We start from the raw sequence: 22,478 nt of genomic DNA, 5'->3' as shown, positions 1-22,478 counted from the left end.
CTCTGTGCATCTCTGCTGTCTTTGAAGTGTGTTGTTATTTTGTCCGAGTATTCCTTTTTTGCTTTCCTGATGCCCTGGGACAGGTTTGCTCTTGCTGCTTTTAGGCCAGCTACGTCTCCTGCTCTGAAGGCTTTGTCCCTGGCCCTCAGCAGTCTGTGAACGTCTCCTGTGAACCATGGCTTCTGGTTTGGCTCTGGTGGTGATGCGTTTTATTTCTGTAACATCATCAATGCATTTTGTGATGTAGGAGGTCACAGTGTCTGTGTACTCCTCAATGTCAATGTGGTTGCTTGTGGGTGGCAGCTGTTTTGAACATGTCCCAATCTGTGGTTTCAAAGCAGTCTTGTAGTCGTGACACGGCTCCCTCTGGCCATTTTCTCACCTCCTTCAGAGCTGGTTTGGTGAGTTTTACCTTTTGTCTGTAGGCTGGCAGTAGCAGAATCGTTAGGTGGTCTGATAGGCCGAATGTGGGGGATGGGCTTTGCCTTGTATGCTCCTTGTTTTGGGGTATAAAACAAAGTCCAGGGTGTTTTGTCCTCTTGTTGGAAAGTTAACATGTTGGTGAAAATTTTGGAAGAACTGTTTTGAGATTTCCGTGGTTGAAATCTCCCATGACCACTGTGAAGGCATCTGGGTGTGCATCTTGTTGTTCACTGATTCCCCGATGCAGCTCGTTCAGTGCCTCGCTTCTGGCGCTGGTGGTATTGCTAGGAGCGAGGTAAACTGCGACCAGTAGAATGGCGGATATTTCTCTTGGTAGATAGAAGGGTCGGCACTTGATGATCATGAACTCCACTAGTGGAGAGCAGTGTCTCTGTACCACCGTAGCATTTTTGCACCAAGCATCATGTGTGTAAACACATATTCCTCCCCCTCGTTTTTTCTCTGCAAGGGCTCTGTCCGCTCGGTGGCACGTAAGTTGCTCCAGTTGTAAAGCCGAGTCCGGTATGCCGTCGTTCAGCCATGATTCTGTAAACACGGTTACACAGCAGTTCCTCACAGTTTTGTTCGCTGATCTTAGTAGCCGTATGTCATCCATCTTATTGTCCATAGATCTTACGTTTGCCAAGAGAATTGATGGTATTGCTGGACGAGTTGGGTTGGCTGCAAGCCGTGTTTCGACGCCACCATATACAGATGCAACTAAGTAATATCATATGAATGGTGTTGTAGTTACATCCATAATAGTATTTCTGCTTCAACTTAATACATTTCTGTTGGTCAACATAGATATGGACATAGATATGGACAGCAAAAATACAATCCAGAAAATGTCATCACTCACAGGTCGAACATTAATACTATCTCTACCTCCACTGTTTTGTAACCCATTCCAAGACTATGATGTTGGGATTTTAGATCTCCTCAATGAGGAGTGTGTACATGATCACTACATGGCCATACTATGGAAAAATGAGGGGGGGGAATCCTATCAGTTCACGTATAATACAGGCCTTACCACAACAGTAACTGGCTATTTGCCTTGTAGAAGAACTTAACATGATAGATGATTTGATATTTATACTACATTTATAAACTGGCTTCCTTCCCCTTGGCATTCAAGGTCCATAATTACCCTCTTAAGGGGTGTTTTGGATGATATAGTTTGCCCATCAAAATATAGTTCTAATAACCAAAGCATGACAGTTACATCAATCACTTTTCCGGCACAGTAGCTCTAAAATGTTACGATCTTGCATGCTTCTGCGATAATCTAATGACACGCTCTCTACATTATTAAACAAATTTCTTAAGTTGGTTTAATGAAATCCTAACTCTTTCACAATGGTATTACACTGTAAAGCCCTTTTCATCTGTAATTGAGAAACACAGGGAAACGCTGTTCGTTCATTCAGGAAATGGTGTGCATTGTGGACTACTAGTGGGGCTCTCTCATTAAAGGCTCTTGTGCGACCCTGTCAATAAAAGTCACCGAGCTGAGTGCCAACTCCACCACATCAGGGAGCTCACATCTCACTCAGGACTCTCCCGCTTAGCCACATTACTTTTATCACCAAAGAGGACGCCACTTACACTTACGCCGTCGGGGGCCCACCACAACACACCAGCCCAGCCAGAGCCAGAGCCAGAGCCAGACACATTCCAGTCCCATTCACACCAGCGTAGTAGTGACAATTCCGTTTCTCTATATTTTGGTCTATTGTTTTCCAAGAATAGAATAATGAAAACATTGCTGGACCAAAGATGTACCTCTGAATCAAGGAGGCACACATCCATGACATAAGACTAAACAAAAGATAGATGCTAAAATTCAAAAGGACAAAAGTATCCTAAAACACTATAAAAATTAGGAATGCAACCTCTTAAGATTTCCACACTACAATCATGAATACTGCGAAAATGCCACCCTAAGGGACAAGTTATTTATTGGCCTGAAGACCTTGCCCTTTTCAGTATAATAGAAGCATACCCCTCCTCCCCGCACTCACACACACACACTATCAACAATTGGTGTGGACATAGTTACACATCCTTGAGAAAACTCAGCTCGCATAGCAAAGGCGCCGCGAGTTTACAATAGCTGCCACTCCGAGCACGCGAGGAGGAGCGTTGGCCTGGCCCCGTATCAACACAGAGCACAGCAGAAAGGGACTGTTGAAAATAAACACAGGCTTATAGCAATCTGCTAACTCCTCGCCCTTGCGTGCTAATTTGTCTTGACCTGTCGACAGCGGGATCACGCGGCTGTGCGACAGGCACCTCAACGGCAAATTCAACACTGGCTTTCCCTAAAATGGAAGGACAGTCACTACATTTTTACTACTGGTGTAGCCGATTGTGTTGTGTCTATCCTTACCAACTGCGCCACACACCTTTGAGATGTTTCAAACTGCATTATTGTGCATACTTTAATGGAAAGACCTGAAAGGCCAATGTTTGATTATTTCATCATTAGACTCCATTGAAAAAATAGCACAAGGTTTTTGAAAAGTGGAAAATCCAAGCCCCAGAAAGACACTTTGGGCAACATAAGGAGGTGTACGTACAGTATATGAGCAGAGATTCTAAGAGCATTGTCTCTGATATGAGTCTGCCTCTGTAGGCCTCCATCAACATAACAAAAAATCACTGGGCACTAAACACACATTACATTAGGCATTTTGAGGCTAGGAGTCAGGAGGCTTATGCTGGCAGTGGTGCTCACAGTCCAATGCAATTGATGACATGTTGATTTCTCCTATGGAATCACAGTACAGCAGATAAGTAATGGGGAACTATTACCAATGTCATCCTCACAGAAATCATTGCACTCTGCAACCATCTTTGTGAACTTGTGGCTTCAGCATCTACTTCAATGTTAATAAGACCAAACACCTTTGGGAAAACAGTACACAACCTTACGGACAACTGATGGCCATGATATGGTTGAAATCCCAGTGAAAGGTTGATAATAATGTGTTGAAATGGAATTAAAAAAGACACTTTTATTCACAGCTTATTTTGACTCAGTGCAGGTGCAATGCTTCAATACTCTGCTCCTTCAGTTCGGTCTATGATCAGCTGTTTGCAGCGGAGCAGCTGGGATATTTGCAGACACCTGCCATAGGCTACTGCTGTTACCAACCGTCCCCATTTCTATGGATGATGTTTAAAGTGCTCTGTACCCTCTTATTCAAAAAGTCTATGTTATTACTAAGTCACTAAGGCTTATTCACAGCATAGGAAGGGAACCATAAACAAATATATTTACATTTTCAAAAAAGAGCTCACCATAAAGTTAAGAGCAACTCATCATGCCTGACAGTGCAGATGTATCGCTACCACAATGTAGGCTATAATCAATACCACACGTAGCCTGCAGCCAGTATGTAAATGTCAGTGGCTGCAGATTCAGAATAATGCCACATGGCCTAAAGGGGTTATGTTTACTGTATAACGTCTCTCTTATCAGAGACAAAGCTGCGTTTTGGTCGACCGCACAAGCAAGGTGTGGTGCTTTTGTATTCCACTAGCTTAGCACACTGCCATGCCATTCAAGGCAGGAATCAGATGTGAAAAGCGAGGTAAAACTATTGAGCTGTTTGTGCTCCTCTCCCATCTGCTGTTTGAGTTGAAAGATAGACACTGTCTTTTATTCAGCCGAGTATGCCATGCTTGTGCTTTGGGACTCTGGAGAGGACTGCCTTTAGCTCCTCCAGACAGATACACAGCCATTTATGGCTGAGGGGACGGTGAGCGAGAGGAAAAGTCAGGGGGGAAAGAGTTTCCAAGAGCTCTGCCTGCTGCTTACACACACAGCTTCTCCTTCTCCAAGTTAAGCTCTATAAACAAAATGGGGCAGAGCTGATCAGAGCGCTGTCTCTTAATTAGAGAGAACAGATGCTGTCAAAGTAAACACCGCCTGATAGGCACAACAGAACATGGCATTCGTCCCCCAGCAGCGGTGGCTGAGAAACAAGACGAACACCCCCCTATCTCTCTGCCCAAGCCGGCTGTACCGTCAAACAAGGAAAAGTATAGATGCCCCTCTGCAACAACCCCTAAAATAGTTCCCTGTTTGGATCTCCCAAATAACATTGGACACACAACTCAGGAGGATGCCAGACGGTTGGTGCACACAAGCATGGGTGTAGGTTAAGGGGTGGATGGTGGGGACATATGCATGCCACTTAAAGTTCCCCAACCACTTTAACAAATATACCGGTAATATTTAAAAATATTAACCCTGGACAATTTACACAAGACAGGATTTTTTAATGGATGTTTGTTTGTTATGACCCTGTCTGACCAAAGGCCCCATTTGATCTAAACGCCATCCCTATCTGTGTCATGGAGGGCGAATTGCAGGGAAATGAATTAAAGCAAGTGGAGTAATGCCCGGTCATTAACAAAATTCATTCCATCACTGGTACCCAGGAAGAGTGTTTCTCATTCCATGAGCACAATTAATGGATATTATGGACTGGATTTATGTAGGCTAATGCTATAAAATCCCCAAACTTTTTTTTCAGTCCTTTATGTAATTACGTGGCTTAATTTGCATTTTGTGCGGATCCCTGTATTCTTTCCACTATTAAATTCATTCATCTATTAATACTCCGGTCTGATTTCATCAAAATGCAGGTCATGCTGATTCATTCTTGGGGTTAGAGCACTCGATGAATTTTCAACAGAGGAGAAGCTGAGTCTTGCAGCAGGTCCGACAGAGCACTGCCGAATTATAGCCGAACAATTGGTAATTTATTGCACTGCAATAGCCATTGACAACTGATGGCAACATCGGCAAACCTTGAGGAAACCATGGAGGAAACCATGGAGGCTAAACACAAGGTTATGTTGTTCGGTCATTCAGCTCTGTCAGACGAGTCATTCGCCTTACGCGTAAAATGTCGTGGTAAATAAAGCTGTATCAGTAACACAGAATAGTCAGCATTCAACAGCGGGAGCAAGTTTATTTTCACCAGAACTGGTTTTGGCCGTTGTGCGCATTGACCAGCGTTGATTCAATGGATGTTGCAACAGGCTTGTGCTTTCGTCAAAGGAATCCCCTTTAAAACAACAGTGTGAGCGCACACCCAGTTCACGGGCGAGGCGAAACATGGCTACGCGACGCCTGATGAAACAAATGGCCTTTCTGCAGAGTGCTAAAGTAATTTCATATCGGAGATATTTTGTCAAGTTTACAACAGAAACAATAAAACCACATTGTGGCACAATCCGATTAACTTCGCCGAGGGAAGGCAATCGGTCCAAGTACCGCATCATGAAGCGCTGTAAACTTTCCGCGCTATTGGCTAAACATTAGAACCCGAACAAAGTGCCCGTGCGCCTTGATTACGCCCCTTTCCATCCTTTTCATGTGACGTCAGAAGAATGGATTTTTACTGCAATCAGCCACTTAATTAAACGTGGATCACTTCTCTCGTCACATTAACAACATCGCTTGATGTAAATACTTCTGCTCATCCGATCGCCTGTCTGCTTAAAATACACGACATAGTGACCAGAAAAGGGGCCAACAGGATGGTATAATATTCCACGAATAACATATACTTTGACGGTTGACTCCTACATGGGTTAATAAGCATGCAGTACATCAAATTCTTCCATTTGGTGTGAGACCGTGTTCCTCTATGCGCATCGACTCGCCCTATACTATCATGGCGTGTCACCAGCAGGCTACTCTACTTGAATGTCTTCTGGTTTCCCTGTTATGAGGGAAGAAACAGGTTGCCACTACGAATGTATGACTGTCTTCAAGAGCGGAGGGATTCCACATGGTTCCAATCAAAATGAAGACTGTGGAACAGTGTGTGTGCGTAAAATAGACAAACATGGTGTGTACTAGTTTCGTAAAACAGGCAAAGCAATACACGAGTGCAGCAGAAGTCGGCGACGAGAGAAAATGCTCACAAACACATTCATAAACGCATACACAGACATTGCAGCAGCGCACGCACACAGAGACACAGACACAGAGACACACACCTGGTTGGAAGGAGGAAAGTGAAATGGAAAAGAAATAAGGGCATACCGATCTGATGAGATGACGCCGCAGCTCCCAGGCAGCTGGAAATCGGTCAGTCCAAGTGGTTTTGCCTCTTCAAATCTGGCAATCAATACATTCTAACCCAGAGTCTTGGGCGGTAGAAATCCCCTTTCCTGCTTGAGCGGAATCCCTGTTGCACCCTCCAGTCTGGACCTATGACGTCTCCTAGGCTGTAAGTGCAATATGCACAAAACTAGCGAAAGAGCGAGGCTTTCTTCTAGACTGGTTTTGTTTTGTCGAGAGATGTACAAAATGTTTGCAGATGTATGACGGAGCCACCTTGTTTTCTCCGTTTGTGGAATCTAACTTGACAACAGGTCAACGCAGAGGCGGAAAAATCAGTTCACAACCTGATAGAATCGATTTTTCCTACACTCTGATAAAAGGCTCTTTGTGAATTAAATATGGCCAAAGTTGAATGGAGACATTATGTAACTTGTCACCGAAGTCTGTAGCATTGAAGAAGTGAGGCAAAACAACCCAGATAGTCTTTACTTTCCGGAAAAAAATGAGAAAATAACCACTGGTGGGGAAACCAGGATGTCGGTCTGAGAGCGCGGAAATCCAAGAGATTGACTTTTTCTGCCCCGTTGCCTACTGGTAAGGGTGTGCTCCCTTGACCTAAAACCAACGGGGTAAAAGTATGGTGAATCGCTACCACGCAAGGGGTCCGCAAAAATGTCTTCGGATGCTGTCCCTACGAGCCATCGCCGTCCCTCGAAAATGAAAGGGGATCGCTCGCTATGACCGAGTGGCAGAACGGGTAGGCGAGCTGCAAGGAGAGGGAGGGACTAGTTTAGGAATAGTGATTTAAGGTGGACTAAACAGAAAGTTAAACTGACAGCCATCAACATCAGTCCCCTCGTAATGGGGCTAATGATTAAACTGCAAACCAGTAAAATGCGCCAAGTTCAGTTCTCAGATAATCCACCATCATCCACCATTCACTGTTATAATGCTTCCATTATACAATCATAAAGTAGACCTACGTCTTGTTACTGCATTTAAAAAAAAAGACCTGGTGTCACCCCTTTATGGGCCTATATGGATATGTCACCGGTTTCATGTTATTTTGGAAAATACTGACATAGTAATCCATTTGCTGACACATAATTTTTTATTGTCATATTTGCCTCCGAAGGAAATCCTAAATTTGTATTAGACTAATCTGTCACTTATGCCAAACTCAGCACCTGGAAGCACATTACAACCTCATTTTGCGAATGTGATTTAGGTCTGGCTAGACTCATCTGTATGGTAATAATTTAAACTCATTTACTCGCACAAGCAGTTCAAAATGGGAGTAGCCTCTGGGTGTCATCACTGTGAGACAGTGCAAGCATCCATCAGAAATCCGAGAGACCTTCATTCAGGCCCTTGATCAGCTTTGTCTGTGCTCTAGGTAGCCTGTAATCTCATTTAGAGGGAATGAAACCTGCCAAAACAACCTGCCAATAGTGGAAAAAACTTATAGTTATTTGGAAACCCCCCCATTGTCATGTTGTGACACACAGCACTCCACTAAATTGTATTCATGCCTCACCATTGCAAGGGGACAGCCCAAACGGCACAGTGCGATGGGATGGTACCAAAGTCATGGAAGAGGACGACTGAGAACAGGGTTTTAATTGCACTGACCCCCCCCCCTATGTGTCTGATATGTGCTGTGTGGATGACCAGGTGGCATTCAATTTTCCCTTCGGGGATTAATAAAGTCGCTCATCATCATCATCATCATCATCAGCTTACACATTAGACTACGTTAAAGTAGGCCCTACATTACATTACATTTACAGTATGATACATTTAACCAAAGCGATTAAAGTCAGGATATTACACGCTCTGTAGCAATGTGAGGTGGGGTTTCTTCCTCCAGGGCACGCCAGCCATGGATGAGGGTGTAGGGTAGGGCCACACATTCTTCATACTGGTAAGAGAGGGATTCAAACCTTGGAGGACCCTTGGATGCCAAGACCAAATCCCTAATCATTTACCCATTGCTGCCTATCAAAACAGAGCAACACAACTGCAAAGAGCCCTGCTTGCTGTAACCCCAAAATACACGTTGTACCATCAGAGACATGCTGTAGCCTAATAGTCAGTGAAAGGTTAATTAGTTACCATACTGCTCTGCTATGACATAGCACAGGGCCTTTAGTAATGTACTACGACTCGGTTATTGCCATTCTGGTAACAACACATTTATAGCGCAGTGTTTTAATTAACAGGTTAAAAAATGGAAAGAGTTGCACAACGGTATTTCTGGATGGAATGCATAGACAGGAATAGAGACCACTACAGTTGGCAATTGACATGGAGTATTAATGGGAAATACGGGTCGGCTTGCTGGCTGACCAGGCTACCAGTGGGAGTCTTTATGGGAGTAGGGAGGGCCAGGTCTGGACTGGAAATCTGGCAAACAGGGCACTTTCCTGGTGGAAGGACAGTCCTCAGGGAAGATGTTTTTCCCCATTAGGAACCGGCCCATAATTTAGAGGGCCTGGCCCATTGGTCCATCCTCAGCATAGACCGTTGTCTGAGCCCATCAGAATGTACTGTATCATGAAAGCCGTCTGTGTGACGGGCCGGTCAAATAAAAAAAAATGCCTGGGCCGTTTTTTGGTCCCATTCAGCCCTGGGGAAGTCAGTGGAGTGGGCAAGCTGGGCGAGCACGTTGCAGAGCAGACAGCCAATTAGTCTGGGCACAGCAGTTTCTGATAAGGATGTGGAGGACCGCTAGCCAAACGGAACTCTTTCATTTCTGGACATTGGAACACTGGCATATGTTTCCATCGAAGTGGATGAACTGAGCACTTTGCTTGAACTTAAAACTTTTTGCTTCGGCCTTCCATTTCAGTTCCCCAAATTAGTTACTAACAGATGAAGAGTATCATGGTGTGCTGTGATGTTGTAGCACACACCGAAAAATGGAAGTATTCTACTACTCGTTACAATTATGTGCCTTCTAAGGTAGGGCACAATATGGTTGGCCTATTAAAAAGAATCTGTTTGATATTCTTTGATCTGGAAAAAAGGAGTTTGTACTTGAGTATGTATTTTTTACAGCAATGATCACCACATTTACCATTGCTACATTACTAAAGTATGTACATTATTGCTACACAAAACTACTGCCAGTGCAGCAATCTTACTATAGCTCCAGAGTAGTACTTCCAGAGTAGTATGTGTGTGTGTGCACAGTGCAGTACAATATGGAGACGTTGGCTTGGCCAGTACTGCTGGCATCTCAGGAAGCACATGCGTCCACAGCCCCTTTGCTTTCAAACTTGTGGTTACAACTCTTTGTGGAGCCTGTGGGAGTCAGTGGCAGTCCTCTGATCACAGAAGAGAAGCATTTTTGGAGCAATGTTTCATGTGGTGTTTTTGAACCAGCCAAACACATTCACTGTAACCCTATTCCTGTTGAGTCTAGAACTGGTTTGGTGTCCTGGCTTGTGCTCTGTCCAGCAGTTGTGTTCAGAACTTCTTCTAACAATAGCTGACATTGACAATGAAGTTTGGCCTGTAAATACTGCAGATGGATACCGCACATCTCATAGTATTTTCTGTTTGCTAAATCATCCCGCAATATCCAAATGTCCATAGCATGATATGCACCTAACTAGATACTTATGAAGGTATTCTTATTACTGACATGCTATTGTTTAATTGCTATCACGAACGATAATGTCAAGATATGTGGCGACTTTCATTAAATCTGCAGATGTTTCAAATATAGAATCCTCAATGCAACCTACTGTATGTATACTGTAGCATACGACGGCTGAAGCAGTGCCAGGAAACATGCTAAGAGAGAGCCACTGGCACGCACCCCGGCATCATAGCATGCAGAGTCAGTCCCAGGCCAGAGGTCCCCTCATGACGCTCGACTTGTCACACGCCAGAGTCACACACGATTGCCTTCACGCGACGCCAGCACATCTTGAGGGGGTGAGTGAGGGAGCAGCTATCTCTGGCGCTCTCTCTCTCTCTCTCTCTCTCTCTCTCTCTCTCTCTCTCTCTCTCTCTCTCTCTCTCTCTCTCTCTCTCTCTCTCTCTCTCTCTCTCTCTCTCTCTCTGGTTAATGATTAGCTTCACTGGGAGGCAGCCATGCATGCACTGGTGTTTGGCTGGCATAGCAAGAACTGAGAGAGCATGCAGATACAGTATATCAGCGTGAGATGCATTTTTAAAAACAAAGGGGAATAGCATGAGAAAGAAAGACAGCTGAAGACTTATCACTGCACACTGACTTGGTTTCCGGAGGGTTTCTGCAAGGCTTGCCTTCATGAGATATGAATGAAAAGTGCAATGTGCAATTGTACGTGTGTGGTATAGTTTGAATTACACTTTAGCTAGAAGAGAAGTCAAGATGGCTCCACGTCACCAATTGATAAAAGTTATAAAGTGTTGCTTGTTGACTGTTTGCATGGGACCTGTTAACAACTGACGGGAGAGTTTGAAGTTCTGCAGAATATTAAAGAGGATGTTTCATTGGAACACCAATCAACAGCTGTGACCGACTACAAGCATGTGGCTGTCCAGATGTAGACACAACTCACTTCCCAGTTTAACACACACACAGCCAAAACGTAAAACTCTCTCCATGTCTCCATCTCTCAATTTCTACATCCCTGTGTCCCTCTCTCTCTTTTCTGTCCATCCCTTTCTCCCCCTCTGTTTTCATGTCTCCCTCCCTCCCTCCTCTTCCTCCATCGCTTAATTTCTATCTCTGAGTGTCTCTGTCTCCCCATTGCTCTCTATTGCGCTCTATTGCTCTCTCTCTATCTCTCTCTCTATCTCTCTCTCTCTCTCCCCATTGCTCTCTATTGCGCTCTATTGCTCTCTCTCTATCTCTCTCTCTATCTCTCTCTCTCTCTCTCTCTCCCTCTCCCCCTCTCTCTCAAAGCTCTGTCTGTGTCTTCCTGAATAGTTAGAAACAACAGAGCAGCTGTCAAAGGCAATGCACAGAAACCACCCATCAAAAGGAAGGAAGTTAAAAATAAACCCAAGACTGAAACAGAAAGAGATGAACATCGCTGGATATTACATTACACTACATTATATGACATTTAGCAGATGCTTTTATCCAGCGTGACTTACTGTACAAGGGAGCATTATCATGCCACCTAAACCATAGGCCCATCCAGCTAAGTGCTTGGCTCTTTACAGTAAATGAGGCCAAATATGAAGCGATGTACAAACTGTTGTTTTGCTTTCCCACATACCCAGATGCATGGTGCAATTACCAAGTTTGGAATAGTGAACATTGAAGTAGAAATGGTTGCAATTGTGCACTTATGGCCACAGATGCTACAGATAAGCAAAGAAACATAAACGCTGGGTCAGTTACATAATAGGGGGGCAATAACTGTTTCACACATACCAACCACAATGTGCTGCAATGGAGGAGCAATTGTATTTGAAACTAGAAATGCACTCAGAGAATGCAGACCTCCACCAAGGAAGCTGTTTGATAGAACATTTGACTATATTACACCCTATTTTTATTTTAAGTCTTTCTGCCTTCTTTTTGTGTAGTTAGAAACTGGATTGTCAAAATTGCCTTGTCCTGCCATTCAATTTGCTGTCAGTGGGGGTGTCTAGATTTCTGGGTTAGCAATGATGAAGAGTGTTTTTAAAAAATCGTGGTTGCGGGTCATAACCTGGATCACCACCAACATTGAATCACTTGTTCCTTTGGTCATTTCCAACAACTCCACAAAGTTTAATCCAAATCCGTTCATGAGTTCTTGAGTTATCCTGCTGACAAACAAACAAACAGACAGACAGACAAACAAACCAACACGACCGAAAACATAACCTCCTTAGCGGAGGCAACAAAATATGCTGAGAAGCTAGATCCTCCTTTCACTTTGCAAGAAGCATGAATCTAGAAATCTCCATTAGGGTCCTGTGGATGTTATAAAGCATATAAACCATGCAAATGTATGGAAAAGGAATGACTTGCAAACAGCCATAGTCATTGCAGCTCTATTTGTCTTTGCACCCATATTGAGGTTATATTTAAAATCACACCTCCATCAATCATGCCCCCCTTCCCCCGTCATATTTCTGAATTGGCTTTATCTTTGCTAAGACACCCTCATTTCCATGGCTCTGCGAAAGTTTCCACATGGAAAATGATCTGTCCCTTTCACAGTCGTCCTGTGAAAACATGATAAGATAATCTACCGCTCACCGTGCAAGGCAGTAGCACCAAGGGTTCAACCTGCAGCCTGCGGAGCCAGAAGTGGAAAGACTCTATACTTACTGAAATGGCTGGAAGGGACAGCTGGCTGCATGGCTAGTCACTTTCCATTGCCTAAACCAGTCTTCATCTCCCATCTCTTCTCTCTCTCTCTCTCTCTCTCTCTCTCTCTCTCTCTCTCTCTCTCTCTCTCTCTCTCTCTCTCTCTCTCTCTCTCTCTCTCTCTCTCTCTCTCTCTCTCTCTCTCTCTCTCTCTCTCTCTCGAATGGGCCTAGTGCAGTATGTTTGTGTGTAATGTTTGGAGCCTAATCATAGAATTTCCTGCAAGTGCACATAATCCCATTTCTATAGATTTCCAGGTCTTCTCACAGCTGGGTTCCTGGCTTGACGTCACTGTGGGGGATCACTGGCAGTTTGGGAGAGTATGGCGCAGCATACAGTATCTGTGTATCTCTCTTCCATGCGGCTCCCATAAGGAAACACTATAGACTAGAGGCATGTATACCACCAACACCCTGAAATCTCCTCTAATCGCTTGTTTTATCAGATCATGCGCAAACAAGCTAAATGAATATAGCGCTATAGATAGCTCAATGCAAGCCCATCCCTAGCGTTGATAATTACAGCCTCATCTAGCCGGGTTCATCTGTTCATCTGTCCTTTGCCACCGAGGGAAAATAACTTTCATTCATTTTAATGGAAGGGCATGGCTGCCGCGACCATTAATGAATATAATATAGACTTTTCATTAAATATCCCATTATGGCAAAATAGATATTTAGGAGATCCGATACACATATTAACGCTGTATACAATTAGTTGATATGATGGAATACCTTGTAACAAATGTAACAAAAACATGATCTAGACGCAGAGTGTTGAAGCCACTCTGATTATGACGGCTTTCATTCACGACAGGAATCAATCTTGTTTTGTTGTTGTGAATTGTCCTGCAGAAAGCTAACCACATCAAATTAGCATTAGAATGAAACACGTGATTTCTATTGTTGTTATTTTTCTATGAATTTGGTGTTTTCTTTATTCAGATGGAACCATTCAGAGCTGGACTGATCATCTGCCACACAGGGTATTTTCCCGGTGGGCCGACATTCCTTAGGGGGGGGGGCGATACTGTTGTTTCGATTGTTTGTTTGTTTTCTTCGGGACTGGCTCACAGTCCAGTAGAGGGGGCAGCCCATTGGTCAATTGCCAAGATAGACGGTGGACTCACTTAAAGGGACACTGTGTGAGATTTTTAGTTATTTATTTCCAGAATTCATGCTGCCCATTCACTAATGTTACATTTTTCATGAATACTTACCACCAGCATCAAATTCTAAGTATTCATTATGATTGGAAAAATTGCACTTTTCATACATGAAAAGGGGGATCTTCTCCATGGTCCGCCATTTTGAATTTCCAAAAATAGCCATTTTTAGCTGCAAAAATTACTGTACTTGGACCATACTAGAAAATATTTGTTTATTACTTAGTAAACGTTCATGTAAAAATCGAATTTGGCAATAGGCAGCCCAGTTTCAATGAGCAGCATAGTTGCAGTACCTTTTATGACCATTTCCTGCACAGTGTCCCTAAACAGGATATGTAGTATGTAGTATGAAAATGGCTTGTATGTGTCAAGGGCCAGTTTAAGCAAGAGATACCCGGGAGGTTTTTTCTGTCCCAGTCCAGTCCTGATGGAACCATTTCAGTTAGGTGTGACACTCCGCTCTCTGTGTACAAGATCAGAGAAAGATTTTGTGGGCTTGTTAACTTTAAGAAATTCAAAGAGTCTGCATGTGGACAACACTTTCTTCCAAATGGGCACGGTGGTGGAACAACAAACATGGGATCAATTTGAACATAAATAAATGGATCAGCAGCTCCTTCCCATGTGATGGATTAGCACACTTCGTTATCACTCTAAACCTTCTGTTAAACCTTATCTCCTTTTTCCTCTCCATTGTTCTCTCTCTCCATCTCTATTTCTCTCACCAATACCCGCCTCCCACCATCTCCTTCCAGTGTCTTTCTCTCTGTGTGTTCTATCGCCATTCCCTTTCTTCCCTTTCTCATATCTGTCCTTGTCTCCCTTCCAGGATTCCCCCTTTCTTTCAGTCTCTTCAGTTTCTCTCTCTCTCTCTCTCTCTCTCTCTCTCTCTCTCTCTCTCTCTCTCTCTCTCTCCCTCTCTCTCTCTCTCTCTCCATCTCTATTTCTCATCTCCTTCCAGTTTACATGTATTTCTCTCTGTGTGTTCTATCGCCATTCCCTTTCTTCCCTTCTTCCCTCATAACTGTCCTTGTATCCTTTCCAGTATTCCCACTTTCTTTCAGTATCTCTCTCTCTCTCTCTCTCTCTCTCTCTGACCTAGCAGGGAATCCCAGCAGCTCTCTCTCCCTGTCGTCACTGGTGACAGTTCTGGCACCCGTCCCACAGCCTGCTGTACACAGACAGAGACAGAGAGAGAGAGAGGGGGAAGAGAAGAGAGAGATGCAGATGAAGGATAAAGGAGGAGAATGATATTGAACGAGGTATAGAGAGGTAAGAGGGATAGACAGTCAGGAGGAAGATGAAGAGGAGGAGGAGGAGGAGAAAGAGAGATTGAAAGAGGGGAGAGGAAGTGAGGGAGAGACAGAGAGAAGCATAGAAGGACGAGAAGGAGGAGGAGACAGGGAGCGTGTTGCTTCGTACTAGTGGTGTCAACAATGATCGATTCGGCGATCCGAATCGATCCAGGGCATGGACGATCCAGATCCAGATCCGGCAAGTTCCAGAATCAATCCGGCAATTTTTTTAAGTTTCAATTACTTCCATGGATATTTCGGGAGCAAATGAATGTTAAATTAAATAAAAAACACTTCAAAACATTGCAAGACTGATGCAGACTGATACAGAAAACAGCCAATAAATTGTATCAGTATCTGACTACTTGTATTTCCTCATCATGGCTGAACATTTGCTTTGCGTTCAGTAGAAATGTAATGCATTGCAATGCATTGTAGAATTGAATCGAATCGGATTGGATCTAATAGAATCGAATCGAATCGGATCTACTACCTCCCGAATCGTGATCGAATCGGATCGTGAGGGCAGTGCCGATCCACACCACTACTTCGTACTCCATCTTCTTCTTCCTGGCGTTGCTGAGTCAAAGCCAGTTTCCTGGCAGCAGCAGCCGTGCGGTTGGCGTGACGATGAGGGACAGGGCTGGGAGAAATATGGATTGTGAGCGGCAGAGGCAGTGGCATCGCCGGGAGCAATATGACAGATGTCCTGGAGAACAGTGTGATGTTATGAAATGGTGACAAGGTGGCACACTCTTGGGAGTAAAACACAGCAAAAAGTAGGCTACCTACCTATCTATCTGAGCGTCACTCACACAAGGCATGACTATAGAGTAGTAATTACATATGGCGAGAATAATAATTAAAACAAATGAATAAAGGAAATAATAAGTAGTCCTATGTGATCAATGTGTAATGTGTAAAACAAGAGTATGAATGATTACATACAACATCAAAAACCTTAAACAATGTCAAACCATGTTGTGAATATTACATAGCACTAGCTGACGAAATAATCTAAATACAATATGTTTTAATGACACTACTATGACACCATGTTGTTTTAATCGACCCCTTCAGTGCTAATTGTGGGCACATTAGTACCAATCAATTTGTTATCCGAGATTATTTCATCTCCCTCCCCTGACCTCTTCTGGCCCATCAGTTCTTGTACAGTACACAGGGCTGGATTGGGAATGAAAAAAAATTCCAGGCATGTTTGCCATATACCAGCCTTTCTACAATATGATTACCTCAGTCCACTGTCTGTCTTAAAGCTAGACCAATGGGACGCCCCATCTAAGTTGAGGGCAGGCGTCTAACAAACAAACACGAAACAACAATATCGGCCCCGGGGGACTGTCGGCACACTTGGAAAATGCCCTGTGTTCCAGTCCAGCCCTGACAGTACACACTGTAGGATATGGGGACCCATACGTGCAACACTCAGCAACACATATGTATGCCACACAAGCAGTCACTGATCGCCATGATGATCCCCTGTTCTGTCCACATGGGCTGCTACACGTACTGTACGTCGAGATGAGCTATCCATAGGCGTTTTACGTAACACAACCAAAACCCAAACCCCTTTTCCTATAGCATGTGCCCCTAGGGGCGGTGGTGCAGCGTGTAGCTCTTTTTGATGGGTAGCGCATATTGACACGACACCCCCCAGCAGCAGTGGTGTGTTGATCCGTGCTGCAGACTGCAGATCCATACGGCACATCATTCATCCCCAAGGGTTCACATGGGGATGTTTAAGAGGAGGAAGGGGCGAGGGGGATGGGGATGGGGATGGTCAGGGCCGGATTAGCGCACAGACTACATATAGCTGCAGCCTAGGGGGCCCCCACCTTCCAGGGGGCCCCTGATTTGTCAAAAATTGCAGAATTATGACAGGATGTTGTATCGAGGAATTCATATGTCATGTTGAATACAGTTGATAGACATGTTATCCTTAATTCCCAGCTCGTAATTAGGACTATGTATGTAAATTGTATGACTAAGCATGTAATTATGTCTATGTGTAAATTGATCGCGAAATTTGCCTTCCAGGGGGGGCTCATGGCAACCTGTAGCCTAGGGGCCCCAGGCCATCTTAATCCGGCCATGGGGAGGGGATTGTCTGATCTGACAGACTGATGGGCAGGTGTCGGAGAGAACTGCATCACATCACTAGAAGGCAGCTACACTGTAGGTAACAGCTTAGGGTCTGGGTAAGGGGATGGGGTGGTATCTAAATCCGTGATTCTGGCCTAATATCCATTTTGTGGTTTATTCTGACAGGTTTTTTTTTCGCACAACCCCGCTCCGCTCGCATATTTATTTATTTACCAGTGACGGCCTTCATAGGAAATCCATGACGTGCTTCTCTCCCTAAGCATTCATCTCATTGATTTGCTGTCCCATTCGCAGGCAAACAGGCTGTGTGAAGTGAAGTGGTGCAAAGAGCCAGCGAGGAAGAGAGGAGGGGGAGGAGGAGGAGGAGGAGGAAGAGGAGAAAGAGAGAGCGAAAGAGGGAAAGGGAGGGAAAGAGAGGGGGAAAAAAAGGAATGACGGAGGGGGTCACAATAGTGGAAGTATAGAATGGGTATCGAGCATCGATACAACTGATAAAGAGCTGTAAAGCCGCCAATGAGAGCGTCGCCACTGTGTGTACCCTGGTTCACTCAGCCGCCCAACAGGTCACACACCCTGTTAGGTTGAGAACTGTCTTTTTCCTGTTGCTGCTGACAGCTATTTTGCGTTGTTGCTAAGGCTGGTGTTGGGACTGGGGGGTGAGCGAGCTATGGTGATATGCGGCATGGATGGGTGTGGTGCTGCATGTGGAGGCTTTGAAGTGATGAGGTGGTTCCAGTCAGAAATTTTGACGGAGCAGAGTATGTGTGACAAAAAAAAGGCTCTGCGGGGGGAGCACTGACTGGGTACCTATACAGTTGCAGGCAATCCCCTGGTGCTGCTATCCCCACCCACCCACACACCCGCAGCCATGCATCTCCACCCCTCTCCTCCTACTCCTCCTCCAGTCCTCCCCCTCTTCAGACTCTCACAAATCACACCCAGTGTGTGTGCATGGAACAGTGCCGCCTCCTTTGCAGCAGAGCAGAAGTGAGCTGAGCCGAGCTAGGCTGCTGAGATGAGATGAGTGCCTGGTAACAGACGCGGAGGCAGTGGCCACAGGAAGCATCGGTGCAGTGGTTCCCTACCTTTTTCTTCAGGGACCCATATTTTTACCATTGTAAGCTTTGGTGACCCAACTGCACGAGCACCCGCACGAGAGGCCACATGATACTCTGTTTCCTGCAAAATTTATTTTTATTCCTTAATTTGTCTTCAGTAAAATATAGAATACATTTTTAATGTTTCACATTTTGTGGCTTCTAAGACAAGTTGAAATGCTTTGTCATTTTTTCAACATGGGCTATATGGCATTAAAATTAAGCCCCTTAAAATGAAGGGGGCTTCGCGACCCACTGTGGATCTTTGGCGACCCATAGGTTGGGTCCCGACCCATAGGTTGGGAACCACTGGTTTAGTGTGCACTGTGAACGACACAGGAGGAGCGAGTGAGAAACATAGGACGCACTCACATACATGGCGTGCTAAAAAAAAAGGATACTGACTGATATGTCTGTGGGTTACTTAAGAGTGACTGACAGGAAGTGAGGGAAGATAGCGGAGGAGAGAGAGAGAGAGAGAGAGAGAGAGAGAGAGAGAGAGAGAGAGAGAGAGAGAGAGAGAGAGAGAGAAGGAGAGAAAAAGTGTGAGAGAGTGAGAGAAATAGAGTGAGATACAGTAGATAGATAAGACACAGTGCGAGAGGGGGTGGGGTAGTGAGAAGAAATGAGAGTGAGACAACCAGAGTGAGCTAGTGTACAAGAGAGATTGAGTGGGTAAGTAAAGGGAAGAGAGAGAGTGAGACGGAGAGAGAGACACACTGAATGACAGAGAGAGAGAGACACACACACACACACACACACACACACACACACACACACACACACACACACACACACGACACACACATACACAAAGCGAGATAGATGGTTAGCACGTGAAAGAGTAAGAATCAGAGAGTGAGAGTGTGAGAGAGAGAGAGAGAGAGAGAGAGAGAGAGAGAGAGAGAGAGAGAGAGAGAGAGAGAGAGAGAGAGAGAGGGTGTGTGAGATGGAAAGAGCGTGCGTGTGAGAAGGAAAGAGAGAGAAGCTGTGAAAATGCCAGTGGTCTTATGGCAGGTGACAGCAGAGGACTCCCCTGAGCCCTGGCAGATTGACATGGGAGGGAGGAAGTGAGGTGGATGGGTGGACAGGGGGTTGGGGGGGGGTTAGGCCAGGGGAAACCAACGCCAGACCTTATTAATTACCAGCAGCACACAATTTCATTAGCCCCCCCTGCGCCATTAGATGTCCATCTATAATTAACTGCGCGCGTGTTAATAATGGATGGCCGACGATGAATTTTTTAGGGCTACATATTGCAGGCAAATCAGCAAACAAATAGCGAGAGATCGTGACACGCAGGCCAGGTTTGATCACTTCAAGGGGTTTTAGGCTGTGAGTGGAAAGGGGAAGTCACAATATGGTTGCATTTTTGTAGAGATGATAGAGAAAACAAATACCGGTAGCCAAATTTAGCACCCAAAACGTAGTATGTCTACTTCCGCAAAAGTGTGTGAATGACATAAGTCCGTCAACAGTGCACTGGGGATTTTGTGGTGTAGCTATGGCTGGTTTTTCCATCTTTATTGTATGACACAATATCATTATCGTCCGAGAGATCAGCTGTGCGTGAATGTGTGCTTTTGCATTCATGTCATGTGTGGGCTTTGAACCAGATTTTTTCCCCCATTGGTTCGTTCCGAACAGAAACGGAATTGTATCATTTCCGGTTTTGTTTCCCACCATTACATAGAAGTTCCTGAACCGATTAGAACAATGTGTGTGTGTGTGTGTGTGTGTGTGTGTGTGTGTGTGTGTGTGTGTGTGTGTGTGTGTGTGTGTGTGTGTGTGTGTGTGTGTGTGTGTGTGTGTATCTGAGTACATTTGTCATATTTGACATAAAGCTTCAAACGTTGCTTCACATCATGAACAAATAGACAGGTGACATTCTTGGCATTGTAGAAATAGTAGTTTGCTTTTGTTCTGCTCTTTGGTCACCCCTTGGTAATGATAGTGTAAATAGTTGCCATAGGAGGGGAGAGAGAGAGAGAGAGAGAGAGAGAGAGAGAGAGAGAGAGAGAGAGAGAGAGAGAGAGAGAGAGAGAGAGAGAGAGAGAGAGAGAGAGAGAGAGAGAGAGAGAGAGAGAGATCTGTCCCTGTTTCTCTTTCAATGGACACACACACACACACACACACACACACACACACACACACACACACACACACACACACACACACAAATGTATTGTATGATCATTCACACACAAGCAAATAGACACACACAAACAGAGACACACACACACACACACACACACACACACACACACACACACACACACACTGACACAGACACACACACACACACACACACACACACACACACACACACACACACACACACACACACACACACACACACACACACAAACCTTTCATTAGTATTATTTCTATTATGTTTTATTGTTACTAGATGTTCCATACTTGTACTACTGTATGCTTTAGCAATACAAATTTTTGTTTTGTCATGCCAATAAAGCCCTTTTGAATTGAAATGAATTGAATTGAGAGACAACGAGAGAGAGAGAGAGAGAGAGAGAGAGAGAGAGAGAGAGAGAGAGAGAGAGAGAGAGAGAGAGAGAGAGAGAGAGAGAGAGAGACAGACAGACAGAGACAGAGACAGAGACAGAGATAATCAGGGCATAAGTCAACAAGACTTCAGAATAGTAATATGTACAGTATATACACACATTCAGGATCAGGGCATGTCAACAAGTACTCTTTTGTGTAATGATCGGTGGGTACACACACAAACACACACACACACACACACACACACACACACACACACACACACACACACACACACACACACACACACACACACACACAGAAATTGCTGACCTATAGAAACCTATAGAAATTCCTCTTCCACTTGAGCTCCACTCCCTTCTTGTGGAGTACTCTTAGCCCGACAAAGTCTAAATAAGGGCACAGGCCATGACTTATACACCCCTGCTAGTCAGGCAGATAACCACGGTAAACACAGGACACTCCTTACTAAACTGTATCCTTTTTGAGGGATTACTTCATATTGCTTCATGCAGTTGAATATTATACATATTATTATTATACATACATATAGCCCACACGCATACATACATGCATACATACATACATACATACATACATACATACATACATACATACACACCAGGGCTGTAGTGGAGGGTAAACGCACGTAAACGCCGTTTACGCACCTCTGGAATTTAGGAAATAGCGTTTACCCACCTCTAAATAGCGTTAACCCACCTCTAAATAGCGTTTACGCAGCTCTTAATGGCAATTACGCACGTCAAAGTTCCCTGCGCCTTGTGATCTGCCGTTGGAATAATGCAAAATAAATTTGGTGTCATTTAAAAAATATTGTTGAACATAGGCCTACTTAACGCTTTAGTAGGAATCATTTTCATCTGCTCTGTATTCGGGTATGTGACCTTCCAATCAGTGCCTTTCGGCTGCGGCGGCGACACCAATCAGGATCCAGGGAATATGTAAACATATAGGCCTACACGTTGTGTAGTTGCCTGCCTGCATAGTTAATCATAGTTAATCATCATGGATAGGGTGACCAGACGTCCTCTTTTTCCCTACTTTTGAGACCTAAAAAATGTGCGGGGGGAATTTCAGAAATGTCCGGGATTTTGTTGGACTGCCTGAAATATCGACCTAATTCATCTGCATTGTAATGTTCATTCCGTTCCATTTGACTCCACTGCAGGTTTCTCTACCGTTCGCAAATTGGTCACGTCCTTCTCTTCAAATCTAGTTCTAGCCACTTCGCACCGTGTGTCCGAAAGAAGTAGGGGAGCCAGTGCGCCCATGTTTACAAGCGAAAGCGCATCTGTCCGCCGGTTCTACGGACGGCAATGCCGATAGAAACGCAATTGCACGTTCGCGCGGTGGAGTTGGAAAACAAAAAAATCCCGCGTGTGAAGCCAGGTATGAAAGTAACCTAACACAGGAGTAAGCC

General features: G+C 44.5%; 1 protein-coding gene across 2 annotated transcripts in view; it reads right to left on the bottom strand.

Moving 5' to 3' along the window:
* The window catches only part of atp2b4 (ATPase plasma membrane Ca2+ transporting 4), a 93,294-nt gene extending 86,013 nt beyond the window's left edge, over positions 1-7,281 (bottom strand). The window contains exon 1 of one of the 2 annotated variants that reach the window (XM_063215390.1): positions 6,497-7,281. The gene's annotated coding sequence lies outside the window, so the exon portion shown is untranslated. The remainder of the gene's footprint in view (positions 1-6,496) is intronic. The other variant, XM_063215388.1, reaches the window with a different exon arrangement.
* Positions 7,282-22,478: the final 15,197 nt, after the last annotated feature.

This window comes from Engraulis encrasicolus, chromosome 14, assembly GCF_034702125.1.
Source record: "Engraulis encrasicolus isolate BLACKSEA-1 chromosome 14, IST_EnEncr_1.0, whole genome shotgun sequence".
In the NCBI taxonomy this organism is placed as follows: domain Eukaryota; kingdom Metazoa; phylum Chordata; class Actinopteri; order Clupeiformes; family Engraulidae; genus Engraulis; species Engraulis encrasicolus.
Note: the sequence above shows the minus strand (reverse complement) of the source record. Positions and strands in the feature narration are given on the sequence as shown.